We start from the raw sequence: 23,835 nt of genomic DNA, 5'->3' as shown, positions 1-23,835 counted from the left end.
ACAGAATGTTTCAACACCCCATTTTTAGCCGCAGTATTTTGTATAGCTTCTCAGGTAGCCTCTCCTGACAGAGGTTCAACAATCTGTTGCCGTTTATTACGCTCAGTAAAATTTCTCTGCTTTTACTAGAGCAGTCGTATGTCTAACAAAAGTAATAGCAATTCTCAAATGCAATATTTATAGTCGCTTCACAGCATTTAGATTTTAACTCTCTCCTTAATGGAAACAAGTCTGAAAATCTGACAGTTTGATGTTTCTTATTCTGGACATTGGCTAGCTGCAGAACAGCATTTCCTATAGACTGACAGTTGTGTGATGCAGGGGGAAACAGATGACTGACAAAGTCATACTAGAGAATTGAAAATAGAGCCACTTTACCCAGCTAAATAAAAAAAAGTGAAGGGGGTAGATTAGAATTTATTTTTTTACTTGCTTTGAATCTGTACAACATGAGGCAGTTAGAATCTAATAATATTTTTGGAAAATTATTTCTATACTGTATATTCTGAAAACAGCAGTTTGACGTGACTTAGTGATTTCATCAGATGAAGTGTGTGACTGGGCTAGGGAGCACGTGGCTTTGACTTCATTGGTATCCCCCCTAGAGAGCTAAACTGAAAAATCATCTGGGAGACAGACTGGTAATGAAAAATACCTGGCAATAGCCATTTGATGACATTCTGAAATGGTGTTAAGTATAAATTAATAAAGTGCAGTCTAGCCACCAGAGAGAAAAGGAGGAGAGGTAGCAGATTAATTAAAAAGTACCTGATCTGGATTACAAGGTTCCTTGTTCAGTGCTGCAAATCCCGCAAAGTATGATGAAGGCTCTGTAATAGACAGTTTTGTTCCTTCATGATACATATATGAACAAGAGAAGGTGTCTAAGCTTGTTAAGTGAGGAAGAATTTGATAAGCCAACATCATTACACATTTTTAATTGTTCCTCTGGTAAGGCACACAGTCATCTTACAAACTGCCTGACATTCCAATAAAATGATGGACACAAGAGAATTGCTGTACAGCATAGATATGCCAGGGTTAATAATATTCTGATATATGGTTTAATACTTGTGTTTATGAAGTCTTCAATTTATTATGCATATGAAACATGGATTTAAAAAAATATCTCATTTACCCATGCTCTGTTTAAGTGTCTTTTCATCTTTATGTCTTTAGAAGGACAGGTAATTTGAGGATTACCATGGGTTGAATGCTTAAAACAAAAGAATAATCAGAGTGGAAATTCCCATAGAATCCTTTATTCACATAATTATTTCTTTATTCTTTAAGCTGGCAATGTCAAATGTTCTAATTCAATTTATATAATGTATTGCTCCCAGAGATATTTTTCAAACACGTATATTTACTTATGCTTTATTACTTCTTATTAAAACTCCATAACTTGTTTGAAACTTGGGTTGGTGGAGATAGAAGAGAACAATGACCAAAAGAGAATAGATCTGATGTCGAATTCCCAACAACCATGCAAAAACTGGTCAGGGCTGCACCTATCTGTGACCCAAGTTTATGGAAGTAGAGAAGGCGGATGGATCCTCAGGAGGCTACAGGCCAGTTAGTCTGGCAAAAATAGATGAGTTTTAGGTTTAGTGAGATACTTTGACTCAACAGATAAAATAAAAAGACATAGAGCAAACACTTAGCATTTCCTCCTGGGTGTGGGTGCCCACAGATGTGTATTTTTGCCACCATTTCACAAAAATAAAAAGTAAAATAAGTTAAAAAAGAAAGACAAAACTTAAATTCTTACTAAAAATTGATAGCCATTTGGATAGCCCACTTTTCACCTTCCCTGGAGTGCGGTGCTTTATACCCAATAACTTTTATTCACATTTTCTCTGAATCTCTATATTTTATTCACTGCCAAATGAATCCTGGTTTTGCTATTGTAACATCAAGTTCAATTGTAAATATTTTCTAACACCACTTATAAGATTTGATTTATCAAATGGAGCTTTTTTATATAATAACCATAATGTCAAGCATTTGAACAAAATTACTGATATGTTCTTAGGATATGTATGAAGCCCGTTTAGAAATAAGCACACAGCAATGAGCAAGAATCAATTACTCTCTACCTTCATTAATTTTCCTAGAGTATCTTCAATACTTATCTGTTAGTCAAAATAATTCTCAAATTACTTTTAGAGGAGCCAACATTAGTCATTCTTGAGACAAATCTCAGAAAATTTATCTATAAACACAATACATGTTCAAGTGTTATTTTTGCTCCTGAAGACAGAGTGAAATTAAACTTCAATCATTAAGTGACTTGGAAAAATTATTTCACTTTTGTACAAGAAGAGGATAAAACACATAATTGGTAATAACATTTACCATGTATTATTTTCTTCAAACTATTTCATAATTGTGAATCAATAGCACCAAATCAATAACCCCAGAGTGTGCCTTTAATGTACATAAATACACAGACATACGAATCACAAAAATGTTACAATGGAAACTCAGAAAACATATTGATGAATTTTCTTCATATTTGTGAAGAGAATTATTTAAATATACCACCCAGCTACAAACATCCAGACAGCACGATAGCTCCAGTTCAGGGATGATATGGTTCAAGGATGACATGTATGAGAGGAAGAATGGACTCCCTTGTGATCCTTCGTTGCTAACATCATAAGAAAAAAACGCCAATTAAAGTGTCTTGTGTAACTTCATTTCTGAAAGATGTATCTGTCTCAGATGACTAAAGGGGCATCCTTTCTTTTCTTGTAATTCCCACCCACCCTTGTTAAAATTGTAGCTAACTCTCAGTAGGCTGCATGTATGTACAACTTCCCAATAAGCCTTATGAAACTCTGTGCTACTTTTATAATCTATATATTATTATTTCCTTGATGCAATATCAACTAATTGATTAATTATCAAGTTTACTTGTTGCTAAATATTAGCTTAACTATGTACAGATACATTATATCTGCTTATATTATTGAATAATTTTTTAAATATGGATAGATTTGTTGTTTTTGGTTTATGTTGCATTTTTTTAAATGCATACATATTTGTTGTATAATCTTGCCTGTCTAAAGACCCTGATAGGTCTAATAAAAAGCTGAATGGATAATAGCAAGGCAGAGAAGGGATAGGTGGGCCTGATAGGGAGAGAAAAAGAGAGCCAGTCAACCATCTAGGGACCAGCCAGCCAGCAGTTGGCAGTCAACTAGTCAGGGCCACAATGATATACTAGCTTCCGAGAGCTGGGGCAGTTAAATGCAGCTCCTAGTTACATGTAACTCTAGGCCAGGAACTTGGGGTGCAAAGCTTAGCTCCCACAGACCCACACAGGGTAGACTCAGGAACCAGCAAAAGGCATACAGGGAGTTTAAAGTTTGTCTCACAGAGTCAGAGAATGCTACAGAAAAATAAAGCAAAGCAGGTCTAGATTGAAAAAAAAAAGAAACAAAACTCTAAGTAGATTACAATGTGTTTAGGAATGTGCATAGGCACTTAAGAAAGTAGAGAAAATTGGTATAAATAGTTTTAGGAAAATATATATAGCGTATCAATAAAGTATTTACAGAGAGAGTACAGTAATATAAAGGAAAAAAGCCATGTAAAGAAAAGAAATATGTAGCATGTTTGAAACCTGAAAAAAATTAACCTCCAACATTTTACATTGGTATGAATTTTAGCATATTGATACAAATTTAATGTTATTTTGGCTATACTGTGTGTACGTATCTGTTCTTGTTTGGGTTATTGCAAGTTAAACATATATTTTAAATAAATAGTTGCTCTTCAAGCACTTCAGAGACCTCTAGAATACAGTGTTTAAGATGTGACTATACTATAAGGCATTGAAAGAAAATGTGACACATTTCCTCCTGGCAGCACAATCAACTTCATAAAAGGATAATAGGCATTGAAGGGCCTTCACATGGTGTTTGCTTTCATTGTGGCAAAGCTGGTTATCTGGGCAGGAGACTGTCCTTACCTTGACTGCTGACAGTGTACCATTCAAACTGGACATGCAAAATGCAAAAGAAAGCAACAATTGAACTTTGCCAAAACTAGGCAAGACAGTCCTTAAAAATTACTGCTTCATAGGGATGTCTGTCAGGTGTTCTCGACCTTTAAGCTAAAGATGGATGCCCCAATGTTCCAGAGGAACCTTGAGGAACTGTCCAGGTAGGTAGATGTCTCCACTAATTCTATCGTTTTTGAAGTGGTGTACACAGCACTTCTTGATTGCTTAGGTAATATTATATTCTTCTGGGATCTTTGATGGAGTTGACCACTAGATAGTTAAAGCTTTAGTTTACCTTAGTTATGACAGAAGATCAATTAGAAACAAAACTTTGGACTTACCATGATAGGATAAATAATGGAGTGTTTCCTCTGAATTTGCCAAATACAAATGAACTGGTTATTATAAATGTAATTCGTACTTGTTAATTGCTATTATTATATATAATTTTACTATGTTGAAGTTAAAACCATTCTTTTTTATTTAAACAGAAAAGGGGAAATTTTACAGAATATTATCTTAACTATGTAAAGATGTGCTATTTTGTGCTGTAAAATAATGGTTTAACTATATGAAAGTGTTGCTTTTGTTTATACTGCATTTGTTTAACTATGTTAAGATATGTTTCTGTTTTAGCTTGCCTGCCTAAGGCACCTGATTGATCATAATCAACTGAATGGCCAGTAGCAAGGCAGAGGAGGGATAAGTAGGATTGGTTGGTTGGGAAAGACCAAAGATGGGTCAGTCAATCATCCAGGGGCCAATCAACCAGACATAATGGAAGCAGGAGAGTAGAATGGACTGTAAATAGTTGAAGTAAATGAGTTTTGGGAGCATATAAATTTATAGAAAAGGGTTGTTTTAAATAAAAAACCTAGCTAGAAACAAGCCTAAGATAAGGCAAGCATTCATAATTGATGCTAAGTCTCCACATCATGGTTTAGAGGCTGGCAATCCAAGAAAGTTTGTTACATTTAATGTGCTACTTTTTAAAATATAACATTATAAATAATTCATATTTTTATCTATTTATTTATCAGTCTGCGGATCTGAGCTTATTTCCTGGGTCCCACATGGTTCAAGGAGAGAACTGACTTCTGCCAGGTATCCTCTGACCACTCCCCGTGAGCACTGTGTCATGTGTGATCTTCCCATCATCAATAACTAAACAGTTTTTGAATAAAAAGGTTTTTAAAAATAAGAAGAGATATGTTTATTCTATTAAAGTCTGTTGAGCATTCTCATTCTTGATTTTTTTTCCCTCCAGTATTCTGGGGCAAGAATAATGAGCACATGAATAGTGAGTAAACCATCCTTATGTTCTCTGTGGCTGTTGTGCCACTGGCTACATTGGTAGATAGGAAGCACATCTTTGTCTTTGTTTCATGTGTGCTTGTTTGTGTGCATGTTCAAAATTACGAGACCATCACAGTGCAAGCTCAATGTTTCCAAAAATAATTTTATGAAATGCTGAGGCTCATAACAAATCTGTGCATTGTAGGTCACTATGCACGTGGATAAGAAATCCCCACTGTAAAACTGCATTGTACACCTACGAAAGAGCACAGAACCCCAGACTAAGAGATCTAAAACACACGAACCTTCAAAAGACTCCCTCTATTTGTTTTTCTAAGAAATCAAATGTACTTTACTAATGGTAACTGACCTTCTCTTGAAGATAGTAGAGAAGACATGCCAATCACAGATTGTGAGATCATTGTCTTTAACTTTTTGTGGGTTCAGTTGTTGGCTCTGCTTAAAGTGTAGATGTTGGCACACCTGATAAATCTGAACTACATAGAGCTTTCTGGTTGAAAAGAGAGGTATTGGCAGGCCAATAGGGTCCAGGGTCTGAAGAGAGATACTCAGCAGCTATTCCAATTCATATCAATTAAGTTTTCCTGCAGAAGTCAGTGAGACTAAAATATCCACAAATAAAAATTGAAAAGCCATTGCTCTGATGTTTATAAAAGAGTTGAGAGAACTTCTGTCTAGTGCTGGTAAATGACTTGCTTGATGTTATGAATGGTTATCTACTTCATGAATTCTCTACTTTTATCCACTGTAAATGTTATCTGAATTTTAACATTACCTGAGGCTATTCTGTGAAGTCCCATTTATTAAAGTGTGGTGCCTACACTAGAATTAAGGACACTGCTGTGCACAGTGCTTGAAAGATATGGTGATCTTCATGGATGTCCATGTTTGTTTTACCTAACAAGGATTATAGAATATTAAACGAGCTAAAAAAGACAGTTTAGGGAAGGATCCACCAAAGGTATGGATCCTATTATTTTCCAGTCTGAAACTCTATAAGCTATCCCACTTTCTCATTGAGAGCTCAGAAGACAGCTGTGTAATTGAGGTCTCTTACCCCAAACAGTAACTGTTAGAGTGTCTGAACTCTGGGGAAGTAACAGATAATTTAAGGGAATGTGAATAGAGCAATTCATTCATAGCATTTGGAAGTCAGAGGCAGGAGGATGGACCCAAATTAGAGGCCAGCCTTGTCCATATAGCGACTTCTAGGCTCAGTCAGAGATACATAGTGAGACCCCCCCATCCTCCTCTCTAAACAAAACAAAGAGAAACAACTCAGTACTTTTGATAAACATAATGAGATTGTGTCTCAAGAACAAAATAACATCAACTCAGATTTACCAATTAAAATTACAATAGTTACATAGTTATTTCAATGAAATACTGTTTTGAAAATAATATAGCATTGATTCTTGATGATATTAACATAGAGCATTTCTGAAGCACTGATTAAAACAACATTCTGACAACCACCAAAACCAACAACCACTCTGACTGTAACTGTCACTAACGTGAGGAAATAATTTTGAGGAATAATGTTGCATACAGATTCAATTAGAAAGCTGTCCACAGCACAACCATGAAGTTGTATTTATGGAAAAACTCAAAAATAATTACATAATGAATACTTTACTAAAAAGTAAAATACTAAAGACATCATAGGTTCTATGACTCATTCTAGAACTTTAACCTTACGTGTTGAGGTGCTTTAAACAGCAATCCTTTTGGGTGAGGATTTATGGGATGTTTTATTTTCTCTTTGAAAAGTATTGATTTTGGAGCCTTATAAATAAACAGCTCTGACCTATCTATTTGTGAATCATTGAGAGCAGGCTGCCCGTGGACATCAAATGATTTTCATTTCCTGGAGGTGAATCTTATTGAAGAGAAAGCAAAGGGAAAGCTTAATTTCTAACACCACGTGCAATTCCGAGAATTTGGCATTTAAAAAGACAGTGTGCAGATATGAGAAAGGAATTGTTGAAGAATTTTAAAGAGAAAGACAGCTTATAAAATGAATCCAAACGACAAAATTCACAGGACACAGAAACAGGTAACTCTGGTCCATACCAACAATATTTCTTATGCGATGGTGACTCCAACATGTAAAGTTTTACAATTTTAAGTAATAAATTAATAGCAATACAAAAAATACTTCTAGATGAATAAAAAGAGATTATATCAAGAAGCTATAAAATAAGATCTTTTGTTCTCAGTAAATCATTCAATAAAATAAAACAGAGTTAAATATATTAAGAATAAAACAAAATCAGACTGATCTTTCAGTAAAGGGATATTGACTTCTGCTGACATTTGTATATTTTCTCTATTTACTTCCTAAAATATGTTATTGATTTTGAGACACAAAGAATTTATTATGATATTTTTAATAGACTAGATCCTGAATATGTTCAAAAATTCTAAAATAATTCTTTCTCAGAGTTTCTAGCAACTCTATGTATTCGTCCACTTAAGTACTCGGTAGTTCAACTTTAGCTGCATAATTAATGGTAAAATGAAAGAAATGCGGAAAATAACAATACATTCCATAACAATGAATTTGATGAAATAAAAAAATGTATATTCCCTGTCCTATAGAAATAAACTAAGGAAACTGATTTAATAAATATTAATGTGGAGTTACTGCAATTTATGCAGCCTTACATGCAATTTTAGTTTAGTTAAAATATCAAAAGTTTTCACTAGAAAGTATTAGAAATGCTATAAATAATAGTATGCAGAATTTTAATTAGAAGAAAACAGATGCTAAAACAAAAATAAAGATTATTTCAAGAGTACATCATATTAACTATTTTTGGAAACAAAGTCTACTGTGGCCAAGGTTTTCTATATCCTGAAGGCTAGGATTACTGGTCTGTGCCACACACCTAGTTTATCAGGTGCTGGTGATTGATTTCATGTATACTAGGCCTGCTCTCTACCAACCGAGCTATGTTCCTTGCCCAAGTACATTAATTTATTCAATAGATTATAATAAACAAAAGAACAAAGGGTAAAAAAACTCCTGAAAAAAATGTGAAAGATTTAAAATGGTATAAGAAGAAAATAGTCAAATTTAACAGTATAGGTGTTATGATTTAAAATTATTTCTCTCATCTTAAATATAAGTTATAATGCCAATTAAATAGTCAATTTTAGTATCAATTTTGGGAATGTTTACAAATTCTATTTCTCAGTATAGTATGTGTTATTCAGTGTTCTGGCAGGAAAAGAGCTAGCATTTCCTGAGGAACAGAGGACATCAACCCTTCACATATATGCAAACTAACTATAATTTGTGAAGAATTGTGAAAAATCAGTAAATTGCAGTAATAAGATAATGTGATTTGGGTTTCTAGCATAGGCTGATAGGGTCTACTTTTTGTCTTTCTCCAAGATGTCATTCAGAGTTATTTGGAACATTTAATTTTCTAGTATTCCATGATGATGAAAGGGGTGTGACTTACCTTGCCCTAGTAGAAGGTTTACCTGAGTGATCAAATCATTGAAAATGCACTCTTGGCCTCTAGAATCTCAAACATACTGAGGATGTCTCCTATTTCAGTTTAGAAGCATATTTGCCACATTATTTACCAATTCTTATTTTTGTATTTCAAATAAAACAAATAAAATAACTGGTCAAGGCCCCTCCAGTATAAATTAGACCTGTGTATGTATGTCAGTCCCCCACTGTGTCCTAGTGAGATTGTTTAACTTACCTGAGTCTTAGCTTTGGCTGCAGAAGCTCTGGCTTAAGCTGTATATGACTCTGGAATTGATCTGAATCTATGTGTAAGACCACAGCACAAATCTGGCACAGAGAAGCTACTGAGGGCAATTAGTATTAGCTTTCTCATCCTTATTGATTTCCATCTGTGTGACATTCTGAGCAATACTGCTATTTGCTCTTAGGCTGAGCCAGGAGTAAGCACAGTGGTAATTTTCACACAGATTGAATAAGAACTAAGGCCTCGAGGAAGAAGTGTTAGGACAGTAGAGGGTGGCTGAGAACTTAGAAAATCCTGTTCGATTTTGGAGAGAGCAATAGAAAACACAGCAGTGGACTAGTTTGGATTGCTGGTGACCATACTGTGGCTAACCTGGCATCAATGATGTATCCAGAAAATGTTCCCGCCTTTCGCTATTACAGGCTGCTGTAATTAATGATAGTGGAATGACTTACCACACACTCGCCATTTGGATAAATATTAGAATTGTCACTCTCTAGGAAAAAAACCCAACCTGTAGTCACACCTATATGACATGAAGTTCTGTTTTCCTCCCTATCTTTGCAAACCCTCAACATTACCCTGCTTGCCAATATTCTTTTCTTAGTAATCAGCATTGTTTCTAGCCACAAAGCTAACTTTCTGGAAATACTGCTTCTGAGAAGTATACAGGATACAGATCAAAACTTTCCTCAAGACCCATGTAGATGAGTGTGTCTGAGCTACACTAGCCGCATAATAATGGGCAGTTATATACACTTCCACGTTTCAGTTGTGCCAAAGCAGGTGTGACAATTTCTAAGTTTATTTGAGTTTTGGTAACTTTTTTGTTCATGTACACATGTGCATCAATGTGTGTTTAGGTATGTGTACCCATGTGAACAAAAGACAAACCTCTGGTGTATACTTCTTTTCTTTGGGGAAAAGGTGGAGTCTCTTACTGGTGTGAAACTTGTTAAATAGACTAAGTTTGTTGGCCACTCAGTTTTGGGGATCTGCTTGTCTTGGACTTTCCAACACTGTGGTCACAATTGCATACCAACCCATCTAGCTGAACGTAGATTTTTTTTTAATACACAGAACATTTCCTGACAGATAAAAGTTTTATAGAACTGTTGCCATTATGGTTTGCATTCATTTCTCTTTGCTTGTACAATATATTACACAGTTGGTTGTAAAAACAATAGAAATTAATTGTTTAACAGATGCTGGAGGTCAGAAGGTGAAAGCAAGCACCACAAAGCTGCAATCAAAGTGTAAGCAAGATTCTTTAATCTGGAGGCTCAGAGGGAAAATTCACTCCTTGTCATTCTGAGGTCACCGTATCTGCTCCTGTCATCACACGGCTTCTGCTGTTCTCTGCCTAGATCTGCCTCTCTCTGATAAAGACCTGTGTGATTGCACTTGCTTCAGCACCACATAGACTAAAATTAGAATGATACAGAGGCACTATGGCAGCATGCCCTCTGCAAGGATGACACGCAAATTTGTGAAGCATTCCCTATTTTAAAAAAGGAAAAGATATGTGTGATGGCATGAGAGACCTATTTGGATAATGCTAGGTAATCTCTCTGCTTTGCTGTATTCTATTACAGCTGTAATGATTATATAAGTTAGGAGTCACTGACACCAACGATTAGGAAGGACTTACATATCTTTGAAGGATATATATATATATATATATATATATATATATATATATATATATTCATTCAATGGAATATATGGAATACAATTGAACTAAAAAAGGAATACAGTTCTTACAATGGTATCACATATATAAACTTTCAAAACAATACACTGAGTGAAATAAGAAACAAGAATAGACAAGTGTTACACAATGCTAATTGCCTAAGACCTACAGAGTGGTCAAATTCATGTACAGGAAGCAGAGCAGTGGTTGCCAATGGTGAGGGGGAAAACAATCAGTAATTAGTACCGAATTCAGTTTAGACAAGTGAGAGTTGTGGAACTCAGTCATGAGAAGAATGGCACAGTGATGCTGACGCTTTCTGTGTCAATGAATTGCAGAACTTAAAGAGTTAAAATGGTGATTTTTTTGCTATGCATATTTTGCTACAATAAAATAGAATGTGACAGTTGGAGGAGTCTCCTTGGACGATGACAATTTTCAATCATTTTCATGATACAAAGCTTAAGGATACTGAAATTGCTTGAAGAAGGCCTTATCATTATTAGATCCTAACATTTTATTAGAATGATTCACTTTTATTGTATTACATATTTCAGTGCGGAATTGTATGAATTCCTCTGCACGATGTACAAGCTTGCAAAAATACTACATTTAAATTGTCTTTCCTGCAGTAGTCTGTAAGGTGTGTAAAACATCTTGTTTCCCACACAAATGGCTGGAATACTGTTTCCACAGGAGTGGTTCATGAAGTTTGTGTTTGTTTTCAGATACAGGCAATTTTTATTAGGGTTATAAAAGGCTAGTCTCTCATTTATCAAGCAAATTATGCTTCAAATTAGAATATGTATGCTAGTATTTTATATGCTATTGCAAATTAAAATATGACTTAAATTTTACTTTTGAAACCAAACCTTCTAATGTAACTTAAAACAAATTTGACTCTAATTATCTAATTAATTGTTTACTAAACAAATTTTCATTCAATGTAATGAAACATTTCCCAAACCTGACAGAATGCTAAGATTTGGAGTGAAGGAATCATTTTCTTAGAAATGAGTCTAGTCATTAATAAGGACTTTTCAAAAGCTTTAACAGTGCTCTAAGACTGGAATAGAAACCCTTTGGTCTCTAATTAGAAAGTGACAATCACTTATGTCTTAGCAAAAAGCAAAAAATAAAAAGGCTAACTCCAATGAAAAGAGGAGTCATATACAGAGAGTGGAATGGAATTCTTTATTTTCATTAAGAAACTCTGTAATCATGCATCATTAAATAGCAAGAGAATTCACAGTTTTGCACTGAGACTAAATTTAAGTCTTTGCAATAAAAAACATTCAATTAATAAAAAAATGGAAAAGAAAATCAAAATCACCTTTCTGATTTAGAACCAAAATCATCAAAGTAGATGTCAGAGAACTAATGTCAGCCTTGTCAACATGGAGGTTAAAAACTTTTCAAACATGAACATAAACTTACTCAGAGAACTGACTCAATTCTGTAAACAGTGCCTGTACACATGTGCATTTATATTCCTATATAGAAACAGATTGGAGATGTTGTGTATGTCAGAGAAATAAGAGCCACACCAGAATGAAGCAGACATTACCCTCCAATAGGAAATAATTTTCATTTTAATCTGTTCCAGGTCTCAAAGATGTCATCTATTATGTCTATTTGACTTTCAGTAAATTGTCCTCATGAAGCCCCTGATATTAAAATGTTGCCATTTGTCACCTACTGAGGAAAAGGGAGGACAATGACAACAGCTTTAGTCTGGGGTCTAACAGGACCTGGTGGTAGTTAACAAAGTTATCCAGGAATTCCAGAAAGAAAACTTCAAGTGCAGCACTGAGCAAGTCTCAGCTCATACAAACAGCTTTACAAATGGGGTGGTTGATGTAGGAGGTCCTTCTGTTTATCTGTTGCTTTCATTGGTTAATCAATAAAGAAACTGCTTGGCCTGATAGGGCACAACTTAGGTGGGTGGAGAAGACAGAACTGAATTCTGGGAAGAAGAAAGCAGAGTGATAGAGTCGCCATGGAGCCGCCAGGTCAGACATGCTGAATCTTTCTTGGTAAGCCATGACCTCGTGGTGTTATACAAATTAATAGAAATGGGTTAAATCCAGATGGGAGAGTTAGTCAAAAAGAGACTAGAGATAATTGGCCAGGTAGTGATTAAATGAATACAATTTCTGTGTGATTATTTTGGGTGTAAGCTAGTCTGGAGCCCGGGATGAAAAGCAGGCCCTCTCTCCTCTTACAGGGTAGTTGCCTGTCTTACCAGCTTCTGGTGGCTGGTCCAGACTTTGCTCCTGATTTAACTAACAGGCATATCCCTGGTGAAGGTGAAATAGCTTTCTCTAAGCTTGCTTACATGCTCTTTGTCTTGCTTTCTAAGGTCTTTGGTTCCTCCTTTATTAATTATTTTATATTGTTTGTTATCTTGGACAGTATTTTCTCATCAGACTTATTTTCCGTAATTTTTCTCTGGTATTCTTCTTTGTCTCTTGGAACATTTCATGCTCATTAAGTAGGACTCATTAATGAAGCATGGACCATGCTTTGCTGTGTATATGAATGGTGCATCTGATGCCTCTTATGTTAGGGATATCTTTCATTTTGCCTAAAATTAATATGTACAAGTATATAAAAATATATATGTCATCATCTACAATTAAGCACATTCTTACTTTACTGTTCTGTAAAATCTTTAACTTGTTAGACATAAAAGTAGGAACATTATATATTTATGATTCTTTGACTTATTTCTTTAAGTATTTTCCTTTTATATAATGACTGGGAAAACTACTTATATCACTCTCCTTCTTTATGAAGAACTTTTAACATTTCTTTATAGAAAGCTCGACTGGAAAAAAAATCTAAAACAGAACAACATTACAAAGCCCTAAATCCTCCAATTTTCAATGTGTGTATTCCTGAGAAATATATTTTTGTGTTCCTTATTTATTCGGGCATTATTTTGCAGATACAGAGTCCTGTTGCTTAGTTTCTGATTTCCATTTCCTTTGGTTTGACTTGTGTGTGGTTGAGGGAGTCAGGGAATTGCAGACTTTACTCTTGACAGTCAATCAGGGCTGCTTCCCTTCTGACTTCATTGATTTCGTAGCACTATAGTAAGATTTCAGTATGGTTTTAATTTTTCCTCAATTTTCACAGTGTGGCATTCTGGAATATCATGGATCCTTAGGGAAAATTCTCCGTTGCTTTTTTTTTTTAAGTATTGCAGGAAGTATTGCCTAGAGAGTGGCATGCATTTCTGATAACTAATTATGGTGGCTGTGTAGTGTGGAATAAAAATGCTTGATCATGTTTTGTACAATTTCAGAAGTTTTCCATTTAGCCATGTGGTTAGCATGAAGATGTCTTATTGATGTTTTTTGGAGAATACTCGAACGTTATTAACAGACTGCCTCAGAAGTTGGTTTGACAGGAAGAAAGTCAATCGTCAGCTTTGAGAAACCTTCTGGGTGCTCAGGAGGAGGAACACCCTTATATGTTCCAAATAGCCATCTGGGTACAATTTGTTCGCAGGGTAGAAAGCTTGGGAATTGTTTTATGCCAACTTATCTTTACATCTTCAGCTCCTTTAGGTCCCTGCTCTTGCTTGACCTCAACAGGTAATCTGTATGAAAGGAAATCTAGACTTCCCAATCACATCACTGGGAGTATAGTCATTCAAAAATATATAGTGGTTCCTCTCTGGGCTATGGATTTTCAGATAAAAAGTCCTGTTACTGCATTTCCAAGGCTCAAAGCTCTCAAGCAGCATACCCACTGAAAAATTCAAGCTGTCTAAACTGTTCCTTTTTGGAATATCCCATCAAGAATCCATTGGACTTTCTAATGCTCTCTGACTCTGATCGACCACTGAAAGCTGTCAGGTGGTATTTTCAACTGTGCCCTGCCAGAAACAAAAAAATTGTTTACAGAACATGTATTTAACAAAGGATGATTCACTTTGTCTTCATCAGGGGAACTTGAATAAAGTGCTGTAAAATGGCACTGCCTACTTCAACAAAAGAAAACCAGGGAAGGGACTCACTTTGTTAGAGGCCCCAATATGAGAAACTAGTTTCACCTCATCTGACAGTCAGAGAGTTTGGAGGTTGCTCAAAAAAGTAGACAAAGACATGATTTACTTTTGCCATTAAGATAGTTCATACAAGTAGATCAATTCCATCCTAACAGGTGGTCAGAAAATGCAAACATACTTCTACTCCTTCTTTAGTAATTATGAGGTCACCTGGGAAGTGGCTGCCTTCAGGACCTGTGGTCTAGGATGGCTTCACTGCCTAGACAAAAGAATGCTAATGATTTGATGTCTCAAAGATTTAAAGAAATTAACTGTTCAAGTTGTCCTTTGTATCGTGTTAAAGAAGTTTTTTGTTACCTTCTCCCCTTTCCCTCTTTTGAATTGGCTATAAAAGTATATGGGGAAAAAAAGTCCGATGATTATTTCAGTATTTATTGGTACTCCCTCCTGGTACCATTTTCTATGGTTTCTATTTTATTATTTTCATATGTTTCTTTGTATTCTTTACTAATATTTCTAAGTCCCCATGCACCTTCTTTGGTAAGTGGTGGTTTTGTAGAGGCTGAACCCAACATATTACAGTCCAACGTATCCTTTTCCATGTTCATATATTTCTTAAAGATTTGGTGATTATATCAGTAAAGTAATTTGGCTAGAAAAATATTTTCAATTGAACATTAGCGTGTTTTATACTACATATCACTGTACTATTTGTTATTAAGAAGTGACACAAATTTAGAATTACTTAACTTGTATTTATTAGTGAGAACATGCTTATATTCTGTAGTAGCATCTACTTCCAAATTTCTACAAACAACAAAGGTGGCTGTTCACTACAGTCACTCAAGAACTACTGAAGAGCAGCAACTGCCATAAACCACAACAATCATTGTTCTATAAAGAAGGGGACACTTAGTGTTTTATTTCTGCAAGAATAGTTAAATACCTGTCCCAATATAATATCTGAAACCTATCTTCATAGAGTCAGAATTAACTAGAAAGTTCTGCTTATACATAAAAAGTTTAATAAATCTATGCTTGGTTATACTTGGCAAACAAATGTAATATCCTACCAGCTACCTTGATGACAGACTGTGATGGATCTGAGCACATTTGATTACTTTATACATTTCATTAACTGGAAATACCAAAATCAAAACCCAAAACAAAACCCCTCACTATTTCACTATTTTACTATTTTTCAAGCTGATTCATTGGTATGCAATATGTTTATCTTTACAATTAATGTGTCATTATAAAGATAACTAAAACAAAATTGTCAAATAAATTTAAATTTGGTTAGCTTTTTAATCAATATTTTTTATCTTTCATTTGAGAATTTCATATAATATATTGTGATCGTATTTACCCCACCATCCCAACTCCTCCACAATTTCCTACTCCATTGACCCTGCACCAGATTCTCTCTGATTCTTCGCTCCTTCAGACCCTTCACTTTCAGAATACATTAGCCTATTAATCCTGCACATGGGCTTAACCTGGAGTGTGGTAACTACACAAGCGTCACCCTATTAAAGGACATTGACTTTTTCTCTCCCTGTAGGAATATTAGCTGGCAGTGAGACTGTGTGCTATCCCTCCCCTGAGTTTTTGAGGTTTGGTCTGTCTTGATCTTGTACAGGTCTTGTGCATGCCATCACCGTCATTTTGAGCTTTTATGGACCTTCATGTTGTGTGTTTTACAAACCCTGTTTCCTCAGTCACCTGCTACCCCTGTCTCTGTTCCCTCTTACCACCACCCACTCTTCTGAAGAGAACAGTGATGACTGAAGGGAGGGGTGCAACACAGCCTTGTCAGTTTTGATCACTCCCAAGTCTCTTATTTGTATACTGACCAGTTGTGTCCATTGCTGTCTACTGCAGGAAGAAGCTTCTCCGATTGGGCCTGGATTTAGTTGGATTTTTACTTTATGTGTAGCTTATTGCAGGATTCCTTGTCAAGTTTACCTTGAATTTGAAAAAATTTCTACTGAAAGATGATATTCGAATAAAATCTAGGGAGAACAGCCCAATCTGAGGACTTCATTCAGTGTGGCCATGTCATCTGTGTAGTCATGGAATCTGCAGTCAAAATTCAGGACGTTTCCATTTACCTTACAAAATACATTCCTTGTAGGATTTGGGAGCTTGTTATGATAATGTTTCTAACAATTTTATTCTGTAGAATATAAATAAATAGATTCCTTGACATTTTTAATTGATTGCTTTTTAAAAATGACAGTTGCTACTATTTCTTGTCATGTGCAGGTGCTGACTGGTGCCAACCCCCGACAATAAATTGAGACCTTCCTGACTAACAAGGGCCACTGGGACCTGCCACTGTGATGACTTTTTCATGCTTCACTATGTTCACTCAGATATTTTAATGATGTTTCTTTTTGACAACTTGGAAACATCCAGATTGAAGAACACCCTAAAATGCAAAATAGCTCTGCAATAATACAGCATCTCTCAAGTAGTTTCTGAAATTGTTTAATTGTTCTGGGGATGGGTCTCTCTGCTAGACAAATTCCCTAGTATGTGAGTGATACTAAGTTTATCCCCAGTTCAGCAAAAACAAAACAAACCAAAAGCAAACACATTTTTTCAGGGCGCTCCTCAAAAATTCCTGATTTATAAACAAACAACAATCACAGAATTTTCCAGATGTGGTATTTAAAATTGTAAAACTTCGTGATTTTTCTCTTGTGCTAGCTGGGAAGTAAAAACTGTGATGCCTTCTTCTATCTATTTTATAGGTTGAGCAACACAGTGTCACAATGCAGATATAACACTCCTATGAATTGTTCTCTGGTTGAACACCATTATCGGACACATTTGCTTGTGTTCAGGCATTGTAAAGACTAAGAGGCTTCAGCAAAACCTCCATGCTAGCCAAGTCGCCCCGATGATGACATGTGTCATCATCTCTTTGGTGTAGAGCCTTCATGGTTCCAGAAAGTAAGATAAACCAGAGAAAAGTGAGACAAATGATAAAAGAGGAAGGCATGTAATGGTTTCCAGGCAGCTTAGAACAACAGTTGAGCCATCCTTGAAGACCAACAGAGCAAGCAAATCTTTCAAATATATTTTCAGGAAAGCATGTGAATGAAGGTCACTGGTTCTTTTAATATCAAAATATTTCATCCTACAGGCCTTCTAGCTACTGTAATATGGCCGTCTGTACAAATGTACAACCCAAAATGGCCTTTCAAAGAGATAGTGCAAGATGGGGGAGGATACCCCTAAAGCACTTACCTTTCTGTACGTAAAATACATTGATTCAATCTTGATTTTGAAGTAGATAAAATTTTCACCTTAAAGTTCCAAACTTTGTTATTAAAGTGAATACACCAGATATTCATGAAAGGCAAAGGTAAAGGCACAGTTTGAGCCTTGAGATGATGTAATTCCTTACTCTCTAAACACCTAAACATTGGTTGCAGAAGAGAGCTCCACTCACCATCATAGTGGTCTCTGCATATATGCATATACATGCATATATATGTGCATGAGTATCTGAGAAAGGTGCTTTGATTTTTGCATGGTTCTTATCTTGGAATCAAAGAGTTATCTCAGAAAAGTTAGTACCTCCAACTGATAACCAGAACCAAACAAAAATGGCCCACACCTGTCAGTCCTGAGCTTAGATGGAACATACACTTGGTTTTAGTGACAACTTCCAGTGTATGTTTGCAATGCATGGTGCCTTCTAGATTTCCTGTCTTTATCTATGAGCAACTGGTATAGAAGTGAAACCACAGGGAAGGCACCAGTAGACACAGACATAGTGTGGATAATTTATCCCTGAAACAGCAAACCTCCTATGCCTCACATGGAGACACAGAGCTCTGTCACTGACAGGAGGTTTTGAAACTTTTGTAGAACCTCTAGCAGCATGTGATAGTGGAGAAAACAGAAGGAAGATTGAGATTCTTCCCTGAAAATTAGTGCTGATGCTTACAGATTCACTGGAGGCTCCAAGAGTACAATAGGAAGATTGCAAGGATTGATTATGATCTCTAAGAAACTATTTCCCCAAATACCAAGAATTTATTCATGGAAGAGTAAAACTAGGGTGATGGATGAAAGAGAGGCAAAATATTAAGAACAATGAAAACATCTTTTTTGTTTGTTTGTTTGTTTGCTTTTTTTGAGACAGAGTTTTTCTATTTTGCTTCAGAGCCTGTCCTAGAACTCATTCTGTAGACCAGGTTGGCCTTGAATTCACAGAGATCCACCTTCTTCTGCTTCTCCAGTGCTAAGACTAAAAGTGTGTGCCATCCTCCCCACCCCCTGGTGAAAACTTCAATTTTCTAAAAATTGAAACATTTTGTGTAAATAAAACCAAGCTAATTATATGATAAGTGCCCCTATATTCATTTTCTAATTAGGAACTTTAAATGAAAAATGGAAAAAAGACATTCAGATATCTGAATTCCTAGACAATTGGATGTATCTGCTTGAAGGTTAAGAAAACTCGTGGACTCTCTTAGCCTCCCTAGGGCAGCATGCCAGAGAAGATTCCCTTAATGGGACTGAGAAAAAGAACAAACAATTATTTGTGTCAAGTTTGTAGATCTGAGTCTACCAGAAATTTCTGTACAATATAGCTGGCCAACATAAACTATAGGCCATTGTGGTTGTGACCCTGGCTAATGCCAGGAAATAGGGAGAACCTTGTTATGAACTCATGACCAGGAATTTGGTTTGTCTTCTGTACTTGCTACCAGAGTCAGCAAAGACTAACATGTAATGAAATATTCTGGAACATGCACATTAATGGAACACAGCTGAAATGAACTACAGTGTCAGCTGCAATACTGAAAAGTTCCAGGTTGTGATCACGGGAAATCCCAGAACTGGAGAACTATCTGCCATTTTCTTTTCCTAGTGAGGGCTAATTAATTAACTCGAGTTGGTTTTGAAGACTTGTTAAGGGAGTTTCTATAAAACATGGTTTATTACTTCTGTCCCACTCACGTTGCTGAGCATATGTTATAGCCCCACTGGATTTTAATTAATTGGATCATTTTGAAATTAAAGTAAAATTATTAATACTCTTAATCTTTGATTCCTATATACATAGGGTATGGAAAAACTTTTTTCACTTTAAAGCAAAAAAATGTTTTTCTTTCACCTCTCTTTTTGTAGAGTGGCCTCTGTGGACACAGCATCCTTGGTTAAAATGCCCTTCTGCTATTTGCCCTTCCGGCTTTCTGCAAACACTCCCTTTAAGTACATGAATATCAAATGTATTGTCTGTTTGAGAGCAGAAGTTCATGCTATTGTTAGCAATCCGTCTCTATAAAATGCATTAACAATGTACTGGGACATCAGATACATCTTCAGCTCAAGGGTCAGTTAGAAACTAAGGGGAAGGTTGCCTTCAATCATAGACTATCTCTAATACAAGTTTACAAGGAAGAATAATTCAAAAAAATACATTCTAATAGGAAATCTTTAACTTCCATGAAAACTGCCATGGGATTTAAAATAAATATTCCTATTTATTTTATTACACCAAGCGAAGTGTATGATATATTATAACACAAATTACATTGCTAAATTTCCATGTGCTGTTTGTGCTCATTGAAGACTGAGTCTGAACACATGAGGCAGTTACTCTACCTCCTGTCAGGCTCAGTCTCAGGCAGGTTTATTTCAATAACCTACAAAACTCCTAGTCCAGGGTTAGGCTGCCCATTGTCCTTTTACAGGGAAGAAAAGAATTTCAAATAGATAAAGATGTTGAAGCATCACTCCCTGGAGAATAACTTGAAGGTAAACCATTTCCAGTAGAGGTTATTATTGTTTATTCCACAGTAGCGCAATGCCTATAGTGGCAATGAGAAAAGCTAAGATCATTTGTTGAGAATCTGCTCTGCTGTGCCTGGAAATCTCTCAGTCAGAACAACAGAATATCTGCTTCAGCGGGGCTTCATCAAGTCTTTTCTACTCAATGATGCAAGTCCAATCTACTGATGTTATTGATCTATCTGCTACTCGCTATTTGTTCTTTAGCTTTTGCTCCTACATGATTAATAAACTTACTCACTCAAAACCAAAAGTAGATCAATCCTGACATAGGTCATATATGTATGTGTACTAATGTATTTTTAAATTTTCCAAAAAACATATCAGAAACAATAAATTAAAAATGACTTTCTGAGGTAATGAATAAAAAGGTTTATTAGTGTTATCACTATTTCAGAAAATAAAAACAGGAAGTGCATACGCTCCTGTGTGTGGGTCTTTGTGTACATGTCTGTGTGTGTGTTTGTATATTCAGCTTACAATGGAAGTCTATTGGATTCTCAGTGACATTAAAGAAGTAATTTAAATGTTGATTGCTTCAGTTTTTTCATATAAGAAGTGGATAAAAAGATGGCATTTTCATTATATAATAGACAGACAAAATTAATATTTCTAAGATGTACAAAATAAGAACAACATACAGGAATTATAGTATGACATAGAAAACCTTTGCTTTTGACCTGTGCTGCTAAAAATACACTATGTCTTCTGATAATTTATTTCTAATAGCATTTACTTTCATTTCTACCTCTCAGCTTATCTTGTATACAGTGGTACATGCATTCTTCAGCATCTTATTATAGTGTGAATAAAACCACTTATTGCTATGCTTATCATGAGGTCATTCATTCTAGTAACAGTTGAAAAATAGATCCTTGGATAGAAATACTATAGTGTTTATTTACTTCTTTCTATCCTTTGATTCTGTATTTATTCATGTAGCATGTAGCTAACAAGCTTTTACTTTGTGTCAGGCAGTATCTAGGGATACTGAGGAAAATAGTCTAGACTAAGATGCCTCTTTTAGGTTTATCTCTTATAGTGAAAAAAGTTGGACAGGTAAACAGAGTTTTCATAGGTGTGCTTGGTAAGAGCTCAAAGGAAAAGAAGAGAGGCATCTAGCAGTTTCAACAGCATTAAGGGTTAAGGAAGGGAATGGCGGTAAAGTCTATTGTGCCAGGATGAGCCCTGAGCAATGCCTTGAAGGTTGCGAAGAGAAGATTGTTGATTTTCCAGAAATCTATGCAGATAGGGAAACAGACATGAGGAGCCTCGAATCCACAGTGCCCTGGGAGAGTTTGGAATCCAGAATACCATAAGAGGGTGAGAAAGAGGATGTCCAAGTCATTGGAAGCAAAATGAACAAATTAGAAAGCTACCCTCTGGAGAACAAGCTGCCAATGGCTTTGGAACATAGCTGATGGGAACTGAAGTAAAGAATTCTACTTTTGCCTTTAGTTATCAGGGAACACAAAGAACAAGTCTGAAGACTAGGTAAAACATTCCTAGTTATTGAAGATTCTCTTCTCCTGCTGTGCTCTATAACCAGGTTTCTTAGATACTCTAGTCCTCATAGGGAAGCTGGAAGGTAAGCAGCCGAGTCAGAAGACGACAAGAGTGATATGTTTCGGGTTCTTTTATTCAGCGAGTGTTACTTCATGTTATGACAGTTGAAAGAGAACAGAAAGAGTTGGCAATTTTACATGGATAATTCTCTTCTCTGCATTGCAGTCTGTTACAGCTACTTCATGGATCTGCACAAACATAATGCTACACCTGAGACACAGACGTAGGCCTTTCGAGTTCTGAACTTCTTAGTATTGGAAAACAGCAGATGGGAGAATCATGCAATTTGTTTCTTAGTCTGCTCATTCATAACACAGGAACTACCCACAAGCTGGTTATATATGGCTGTTGCTTGCACATAGTAAGTTAATAGAAATATTATTGATAATGAGGTTTGTAATGAAGTGTATGGATTGCAGGGTGGGAATTTATCAAAATATCTTGATAACTAGATTGTCTTTCTTCGAAATACCATTCATTGTTGTCTTGATGGTAAATAGATCATTTGAAGTGCACAAATTGATTTACTTTAGAAATGTTAAAATTTTCCCAAAAATAATGACTAGATGGAAGGCTGACAGGCATACTCTCTATATACTATCAATTTATCTGACTTGCTTTTTGGAATGAATGCTCAAATTGAAGGCAATTTAACATATGATATGTCATAATATTTTGCAAAAGAAATCACTTAACTAGGTTTCAAAAAAGAGGCTAAAAAGTATTCTGATTTTAAATGGTATCTATAAAAGGGACAAAGTAATCTTGAAATGACAGCAATGTGATGATTGAAAATAAAATAACCTACAATTTTTGGCTAATAGGAAAAACATGAAATCCGCTGTATCAGGTTATTTCTACCACTGGAGTACCTTAATTAGAAATCTCTAATTATGTATGCACATGCCAAAATATGAGTACTCCAGCAAATGAAAAATTTACATATACAATGTTTTTAATCAAAGTACCTGTTTGATTGTACAATTATCTATATTGCAACACAAAATTTGAATTCTGTCCTTGTGATTCCGCATTTATACAGGTGCCCAATTATTTTGTTGGTGCAACTTAGAAATGCCTGTTTAATGTACTACGATGTCAGTTCTCTTCCATTTAGAGTGAGATGGATGAAATTTTCGTGACTCTTAAAACAGAACTCACTGGGTCAACATAGAAAATGCATCTTCTTTTTACTTAAAACGGAAGGACTCTGTTCTAGGTTCATTATCTTCTTTTTTAAAAAAGCAATATTTTTAACTCATACCATTTGTTACTTTCTCGCTTCTTATTTGGGATTTGCTTTGAATTTTGAAGATGACTGGTTCACAAGGAGAAGCCTTCTGAGGCAATAAGATTGTGTTCACTCAATTTTCCACATTGTTAGTCCCTAAGTGATGGGAGTAGGCTGTTGATCCCTGCCACTTGTAAGCAATAGAGAAACTTTAGAGCTGGTAAAATACTAGATTTATAGTCCTGAAGACAGATGTTCTCTGTGGAGATGCAGGAAAATGCCTTGAGAAGCAGTGAGGCAGAACTGTAGCTTTCTGTGGTCTTTCTGGACCATCAAGATTCTCCTTGGCTCTGTGAGCCAGGTACAGTAAACTTGTGCCTGCTCACAGAGACAGATCTCTGAGTAAGCAGGATGCTGCTCCCTAGTTACATCATATGGGCAAGACAACTG

At 35.6% G+C, this 23,835-nt stretch overlaps 1 protein-coding gene and 1 non-coding gene across 20 annotated transcripts in view; one reads left to right on the top strand and one right to left on the bottom strand.

Annotated features, from left to right (window-relative positions):
* Ptprd (protein tyrosine phosphatase receptor type D) overlaps positions 1–23,835 on the bottom strand; it is a 1,378,451-nt gene that overhangs the window by 975,524 nt on the left and 379,092 nt on the right. The gene's annotated exons all lie outside the window — the stretch shown is intronic.
* On the top strand, positions 10,465–10,569 carry LOC125412722 (U6 spliceosomal RNA). The gene has a single exon (XR_007235670.3). It is a non-coding gene; the product is annotated as a U6 spliceosomal RNA (small nuclear RNA).

Source organism: Myodes glareolus, chromosome 3 (assembly GCF_982192425.1).
Source record: "Myodes glareolus chromosome 3, mMyoGla1.1, whole genome shotgun sequence".
NCBI classification, from domain to species: domain Eukaryota; kingdom Metazoa; phylum Chordata; class Mammalia; order Rodentia; family Cricetidae; genus Myodes; species Myodes glareolus.
The sequence above is the reverse complement of the archived record's forward strand: the minus strand, read 5'-3'. Positions and strand labels throughout refer to the sequence as shown.